The following is a 9,186-nucleotide window of genomic DNA, read 5'->3' on the forward strand; positions in this document are numbered from 1 at the left end:
TCCTGCATTGCTGGTGGGTTCTTTACCACTGAGTCAGCAAGGAAGCCCTTGTAAATCAATTGTACTCCAATAAAAATTATTTTAAAATCTAGTACCTGTTCATATACCCAAACCATACATATCTTCTAACATCAGTTACAAATTACTTAACATACTCAAAACTGAACTTACTACACTTGATACATTCCCTATCTTTTCATCTCCTCTCTTTCCTTAGTGCAATTGATTCCTTTGACTCATTGTACCAGAAAGAAACCTGAATGAAGATCAGTCTATATTTCTCACTTAGCCTCAAGTCCTACTTTTAAATAGTAAATAAGCTCACTCAATTCTATTTTCTTAATAGTTCTTATAAATCCATCTTTATAAACCCTTATATTCTCTCTTGGTCAACTACAGTAATTTCATGACTAGTCTTTCTGCCTTTTGATTTCTATACTCCTCCAATTCATATTCTTTGCTTGAGGACCATTCTGCTATGAGATATCACAGTGTGTTATGACTTTTTAGTTTTATTTGTAAGTTTTAGTCATGTATGGATGTGAGAGTTAGACTGTGAAGAAAGCTGAGTGCTGAAGAATTGATGCTTTTGAACTGTGGTGCTGGAGAAGACTCTTGAGAGTCCCTTCGACTGCAAGGAGATCCAACCAGTCCATTCTAAAGGAGATCAGTCCTGGATGTTCTTTGGAAGGAATGATGCTAAAGCTGAAACTCCAGTACTTTGGCCACTTCATGCGAAGTGTTGACTCATTGGAAAAGAATATGATGCTGGGAAGATTGGGAGCAGGAGGAAAAGGGGACGACAGAGGATGAGATGGCTGGATGGCATCACCGATTTGATGGACATGTGTTTGGGTGAACTCCGGGAGTTGGTGATGGACAGGGAGGCCTGGTGTGCTGCAATTCATGGGGTTCCAGAGTCGGACACAACTGAGTGACTGAACTGAACTGAACTGAATGAGAAAAAACTGACAAATATAACTGAAATTATGATTATTAATATACATTAATAAGAATAAAGGTTTTTCAGTGCAGTTCATTTATGTAACACATCTTTATACTTTTAGTATTTGTTTCTTTAACCTTAAAATATGATGTATTTCAATTTCTGTTCCTTTGTAATGATACAACATTACAGCTTTAAATAAATTTATATCAGCATTTTGATAATCCTTTAAGCTTAAAACACTCCAAACAATCTTTGTTCCCTACTTCACCCTCTTACCTCATGCCCCTTTCAAAACACACAATCACACACACACACACACACATACACACACAGAGTCATCTCTCTTTTTTTCTGTTCCCCCTCCCCCGCCCCCTCAACTGCTTTACCAACATGCCATGGATATAGCAAATATATTTCTTGATTTATCTTTTTGTGATTCTGGATGAGAATCTTATTTATTTGTAGGTGTATATTGTCACCCTGTTTATTTAACTTATATGCACAGTACATCATGAGAAACGCTGGGCTGGAAGAAGCACAAACTGGAATCAAGATTGCCGGGAGAAATATCAATAACCTCAGATATGCAGATGACACCACCCTTATGGCAGAAAGTGAAGAGGAACTCAAAAGCCTCTTGATGAAAGTGAAAGTGGAGAGTGAAAAAGTCGGCTTAAAGCTCAACATTCAGAAAACAAAGATCATGGCATCTGGCCCCATCACTTTATGGCAAATAGATGGGAAAACAGTGGAAACAGTGTCAGACTTTATTTTTCTGGGCTCCACAATCACTGAAGATGATGACTGCAGCCATGAAATTAAAAGACACTTACTCCTTGGAAGGAAAGTTATGACCAACCTAGATAGCATATTCAAAAGCAGAGACATTACTTTGCCAACAAAGGTTCGTCTAGTCAAGGCTATGGTTTTTCCTGTGGTCATGTATGGATGTGAGAGTTGGACTGTGAAGAAGGCTGAGTGCCGAAGAATTGATGCTTTTGAACTGTGGTGTTGGAGAAGACTCTTGAGAGTCCCTTGGACTGCAAGGAGATCCAACCAGTCCATTCTGAAGGAGATCAGCCCTGGGATTTCTTTGGAAGGAATGATGCTAAAGCTGAAACTCCAGTGTTTTGGCCACCTCATGCGAAGAGTTGACTCATTGGAAAAGACTCTGATGCTGGGAGGGATTGGGGGCAAGAGGAGAAGGGGACAACAGAGGATGAGATGGCTGGATGGTATCACTGATTTGATGGACGTGAGTCTGAGTGAACTCCTGGAGTTGGTGATGGACAGGGAGGCCTGGCATGCTGCAAAGAGTCGGACACAACTGAAGGACTGATCTGATCTGATTAGTTAAAAAGAGAAGTTTCAATTTTATAGCAAAAAGTTGTAGAATGCTTCTGAAAGTCTTTAAAAAATAGCATTTGTAATGCTTGAAGTGGAATTTTGACATTTTGGCTTTTAGCATTTTGCATTTTACCCACTTATTAAGCAAGTTAACGTGCTTTTTTTGCTTGGCCTTTTCTCTCTTATTCACATATGTCCAGATGGTACAAATTTTTTCCATAAAGAAAGTTCATAGTGGCAGATAGTTGCCACATTCTTGATTTTGAGTTCTGTAAATTTTTTTTGACTCATATAATTCTAATAACATTTTTTATTTTATTTTTTCTGGGGAAATGGGTGACCAAAAATTCATTTGTATCATTATGATTCAGATGCTACCTTCCCTTCAATGATTTATTGAGTATTTTAACATTAGCCTAATCTAGCCTATTAACAGTTTCACTTTTTAATTTTTTCTTATTCATTTTCTACCATTAAAATCCCTAAATTTTAGTAGAATACGCAAAATTTCCTTAGGTAACTGGAAATCACAAAATTTGTGGAAATCAGAAAATACATTTGCTCAGGCAACCAGAGCTTTACCCTATCAGTGTATTTCTGCCATGCTCATACAGTCATTAAGCTGGCACCTTTTGTGAAGATTTTGATTAATTACAAAATATCAATTAATTAGCAAATTAAGAAGAGGTAAATATGAAAAAGATATACCACTAGAGGAAACACAGTTGGGTACCTTCAGTCCATGCTTGACAGGAAGTTGTACTTTCCAAGGCTTGAGAACAAAGGACACTAGACAGAGATGTCTGGTGCCAGTTTTGCTAGGATTTGGGCCTGAGTAGGTCACCTTATTTTATGGGCATCTGTTTCCTCATAAATTAAAGGAATGAACCAGATTATGTAATCTCTAAAGTTCTTTCCAACTCTAATATTCTGTTTTTGTCAATATCTATCAGCCTTGGTGACACACTTTGTCAAGGGCTAGAGATATAGAGAATGATGATGATGATGCCAATGACAATGACTAATATTATTGAGTGCTATATGCTTGCATTTGATTCCCTAACTGTTCTGTTAGGTGAATATTATTGCCTTCCTTTTTATTAATAAGAAAATTGAGGAACAGATTATTTTACTGAAGTGCCCGATACCTACCATAAAACCCTATGCCAAAGTCAGTTATTTCAAATACTAGGTTATATAGAAATAACATTACCAGTGTTCACTAGTATCAAATATTTGTGTACAAATAAGACTACACTATTTATTCACTTGAAGATAATTTATGTCATGTGATTAGTTTTATCCAATGGCCTGGAGCAGAATTTGCTTACATAAGTTTTGGCACAAAGTGTGGAAAAATCATCAGTGGCCTGGCAGTTGCCTCTTTATCTGAGGTACCCATAAGATAAAGGAGGCAATATGCTCATGGATGGGATGCTGCTCCAAGACGGTAGCACTTTCCTCCTTCTGAATCACTGAGTTGCTGGTTTTAGAACAGTTTATCTTGCTTCTCATCTGATACAGACTTTGCTTGGATAAATTGTAAATTTTTGTTATTTAATCCACTAAAATGTATGTTTTATATATATAACAGGATATATAACACACCCTATCGAGGCAAAATGAGTGTATTTTTCTCTTCAATGAGTGTTAGGGGTGTGAAGCTTTGAAAGTTAGCAGTTATACCAGTATTTTATGATGTAATTAACCACATGGTAGATAGCATTGGCTACCATGAAAAGTCTTTAAGCATGAATCAGTTTCTCCTGCTAGATTATCTTCCTTTCCAAACTCTCTTCTAGCTCTCTTGAAACTTCTTATTCCTTGCCTTCAATTTCTTTTTACTAAACATCTATTTTAGCAACCCCACTTTTTAAAAATATTTTTTATTTGAAGATTGAGTAATAATAAGAAACATTTAATTTTTAATACTGACATTTAATAGCAGTGTGATCTCATCAAATGATATCTCAGTCAGATTCAATTTGAAAACCAAGTATGAGAATTATGTAAGAAGCAGTTACATATATGATAACACTTCCCCAAATTATGTATACTGCTGGAGTTACAAATTTCTAAAAGAGGGAATTGGAGGATCAGAGAACAGTTTATAACCAGCCCTTTGAAACAAGGCAATTTTGTCTGCTGAAGTAGATCTTCAAAGGAGACCTGGTGAAAAGATTATGAAAGGCTACTATCTACACATTTGATGGGCCTGAGTTCTTGGTCAGCAAGATTTTCACTTGGGAAGATGAGGTGGGTCTGGAGCCAAAAAGAGCAAGAACTAGCTAAAATCCACCAGTATGTCTTTATTTGTTGCTGACAGCCTGTAAAATAACAGCTTTCAGAAGTACTGCTTTACTTTCACCTACCAGAACTTATAAAAAATAGTTTCTTGTTTGGACCAATGAACAAAAGATCACATAGTATAGGAGATTCTAGTAAACAATTCTGGCTTAGCAAAGATGACAATTTCAAAAAGTTCTGCAAGTCAATTTTCCTGTACTTTATTTATTCTTCAAATGTTTGATTTTGCTTCAGTAACTTAATGGGAATTATACGTGAATATATACTGAAAATAAGAATAATAATAAAAATTATTGTTGTTTCCAAAATAATGGTGACAGCATATTTTGAAATGGTACTCCTAAACAAATCAACCTGTGAAAATAAATGTTTGTGTGTGCTTAGTTGCATCCAACTCTTTGAGACTCCGTGGATGCTAGCCCACCAGCCTCTTCTGTCCATGGGATTCTCCAGGTAAGAATACCGGAGTGAGTAGCCATTCCCTTCTCCAGGGGATCTTTCCAACCCTGGGATCAAACCCAAGTCTCCTGAATTGCAGGAGGATTCTTTACCGTCTGAGTCACCAGGAAAGCCCAGAAATAGAGGCTTCTTAAACCAATGTGTGCTTAATTTGTGATGTCTCCACCTGCTTGTGCTATAGTCTATGATTATAGATTTCAAATTTATACAGTACACACATGAAATTTTTAAAGTTTAATAATGATCTGTTAACTAAATCTTTACTGGTGACTTCTAAGATATGTTAATTATTTAATATCAGTGACATTTACACACAAAGAGCTAGATAGCTTACAAATTCTGTTACCTTGAATTCTGAAGTGTATATACCACCAAGAAAATTATGCACATAGCTTTGAATCTTGTATGATTGCTCCTCTGATAAAATTACTTGAAAGAAAATTCAGCACTGAGATTTTAATTCAGTTTAATTAAATTTTAATTTAATTAAAGAAAATTTAGAGTTGATTTTTAAAGTTATTGTTTTTAATATTTATTTATTTCAATTTTAGCTATTGAACACTGAAAACCAAAATACATTAAATCCAGTAATTTTGACTTCTGGCCAAAAATACATAGGAAGTGACTATAAAAAATGTTAACGTTATTCTTTGTAGATTTTTAAAGTTCTAGTATTTTGGAAAGAACTTTCTAAATTATATCTCTTGATCCTTTCATCCGATAGATTCAAAAAAGAAAAATACCCAAATAAAATAAGGAAAATTATATAGATTATAAGTAAAGTATTTATATAATTTACTAAGCTGTTCACATGCCTAATTTATTATTGTTTTTTGTAGCACACCTACTTACCCCAACTATCGTAGTACATGTTTTACCAATTGTGCACACATTTCTATGATTCAGAATTATACAAATTTGATTATTGTGTGTTCAAAATTAATTTTTGAAAAAGCATGGTTGCAAACCTGATCATAACTAAAGCAACTGAAAAATTAGAAATTCATTTCCAACAAAAATCAAAGAGACAATTCCAATCAAATAGATGGCTCTATTAAAAAAAAAGAAAAAAGCAGGTTTTAAACAAAACTGAGCTAGGCCTTGGAATGGATGGACATGGTACACAGATGTATATTTAAACCACAGTGCCTAAAATTTGGAGTATGTGGTCTTAAGATAGTTACACATAATCAGTAATTACAGAACAGGGTAGGTATTTGATAATGATTGTCTTAAAAGAAAGGCAGTGAAGACATTATTTCTGTAGCTTTATCAGATACAAGGAGATCAGAACAATGATGTTGGTCTTAAACTTAGGAGATTTTATATTATAGCAAATAGTAGTAAAGAGGGATATGTGGATTTAGTGTGTTTTATATATGTTTGCGTACACTCGCACACATATATGTGCATTGTGGGAAAAAATGTGTTATTGGCAGAGTGAATTCATTATGTTAATACTGAAGATTGGAACATAGATCATTTGTCACCTAGAGTTTTTGCTAGTAATAGTTGTAAGTAAAAACACTGACAAAACAACTACAAATTACAAAAGTTTTCAAGTCTCTAAATCAAAATTATTTTTTATTTTTTCAAGTTATTATTACTCTCAATTAAGGGGAATAACAGATCCTGTCTTTTACAGTGAAGAAATAAAGAGGATTCATGATGTGACCTTTCATTGAAACATGAAATTTGCCTTCTTTAAGGTCCTCAAAAATGAGTTATTCTACCTTGATCAAAAATGGTCCTCTGGGCATTGACTTATATGAGATAATTTAATAGGATTTCACATTCTGTAATTGAGACTATATATTCATCTAATGATACCAGATTTATTAAAAAAAAAAAAAAGACCTCAGTGCTCAAATCTCAGTCTCCTGCATGATTATTCATACCTCAGTTGATTAGTGATTCTAAAATGACAACTCAAATCAAAGTGAATTTTCATATTATGTTTATACCATTAGTGAAAATCTAATTAAATATCTAATAATTAAAGCAGCTCCTTCAAGGAAAGTTAATACATTGGAGGATGTCTGTGATTATTCAGTGGGAATCATCTTCATTGCTGTTTTTCAAAGAGACTGAATTACATATTTATTTATTTTTGAAATTTGGGGAAAATAACCCATTTCTTGGTACAAGAATGTCACTTTCTTTTAGTTGTACATTATTATATTAATGACATATCTATGAGTCACACACTATGTCACCCAGCCAAATAGGGTAAAACTTTATGGAAAGTTTTACCAAACTCAGTAAAACATTTTAGAATGCTTAATATGTGTCAGGTACTGTGCTGAAGTCAGTAATATAGAGAGTGTTAATACACAGACCTTTTGGTCCAAAGGCCATTTTTAAAAAATTATTAACCATTATAATTTATTTCGGAGAAGGCAATGGCACCCTACTCCAGTACTCTTGCCTGGAAAATCCCATGGACGGAGGAGCCTGGTAGGCTGCAGTCCATGGGGTCGCTAGGAGTCGGACATGACTGAGCGACATCACTTTGACTTTTCACTTTCCTGCATTGGAGAAGGAAACGACAACCCACTCCAGCGTTCTTGCCTGGAGAATCCCAGGGACGGGGGAGCCTGGTGGGCTGCCGTCTATGGGGTCACACAGAGTTGGACACGACTGAAGTGACTTAGAAAGCCTTTAAGTTTTAGTGGAAAGTTTTGAGTGGAATTCGGGAAGCTGATAAGGTGATAACTATGTGTTATTGCATATATTAGAAGACTCTTTGGCATTATATTTCTATGTAAGGTGTGTATTTATCTTCTCCTCATCTTTCGGCTTGAACATATGATGTGGGCCCATCGGCTATCAATAGATGTGACGTGATGCAAGCCTGGGCCTGAAATATGTGTATGCACTGAGCTTTCTCTCTTGCATTCTGCCTCTAACATGAGAACATGCTGAGCCCCATGACTGGTCTCAAAAAGCCAATGAATGGCATTTAGTGTAAACCTCAACTAAATACATGACCAGGAACTAAATCTAACGAGCCAACGGAGGTCAGCAGAACCAGATGAATGAATCAGCATTTTGAGGTAGAACCCCAGCTGAACAATTAACACGTTAGTAAGAATAAATCCTTATCTTTAACAGATGCATAGTTGATGGACACAAATTAATCTGCTTTGCATTATTAGTGATTGTAAAACAGATCCTTTATTTTTTAGGTCTTGTATTTTAAAATATGTATTTACAAGAGTGTAAATATGTGTTCTCTGTCTTAAGGAAACATAAAATGTAGAGTGTGGGTTTTATTATCATTTAATTATGATGTAAGAACCAGGTCATAAAAGTGGAAATACAGTAAAGATATCAATGGTATAAATATAATAAGAGGAATAATTATATTCATATGAATAATTATATAATAATTCTATTATGTAAATATAATAATATGAATAATTCTATCCATGACAGTCTCCTAAATGATCATAAAGTGATTGGCAAGTTATTCTTCTCAGAAGGCTCTAAAGCTCCACTCTGTGGTTAGTCAGTTTCCATAAACATGAAAGACAGTGATGGAGTTGTTCCTTAATTAAAAAAACAAACAAACAAAAAAACTATGTCTATAAGTATGGGTAATTAGTTAGAATTGTAACTGTGTTTCATTTAAGTTGGCTCCAAACATGACCATTAGGCAACAGTGATATAGACATTCAAGGTGACTAAAAGAGAGAAATATACACTAGAATTAAATTTAACATGCGATTGTTAACTCCTTAAAATAAAACACATTTACCTTTTTATATTATATATTTCTAGTGCTTCCAACTGAATGGACATGAATTTGAGCAAACTGGGAGATAGTGGAGTAAATAGAGGAGACTGGCATGCTGCAGTCCATGGGGTTGCAAAGAGTTGGACATGACTTAGCGATTGAACAAGAACAGTGTAATAGCACTGTCTTATATAATGTTGGTACATGATGCATGTTAAGTGATTAAAGCAATGCTCACACATAAATATGCTCCTAATAAAAAAGGACCTTCTCATCTTACCCGAAGGTCAGTGATGGCACCAATAAGTACAACAGTAGAATTTGATAAAATATTGGCTTACTCAGTGCCAAATGTGTCCTTCATGTTTTATGTTGAAGTTACAGA

This window comes from Bos grunniens, chromosome 6 (assembly GCF_055505025.1).
Source record: "Bos grunniens cultivar Pamir isolate PY7600 chromosome 6, Bosgru_T2T1.0, whole genome shotgun sequence".
NCBI classification, from domain to species: Eukaryota; Metazoa; Chordata; class Mammalia; order Artiodactyla; family Bovidae; genus Bos; species Bos grunniens.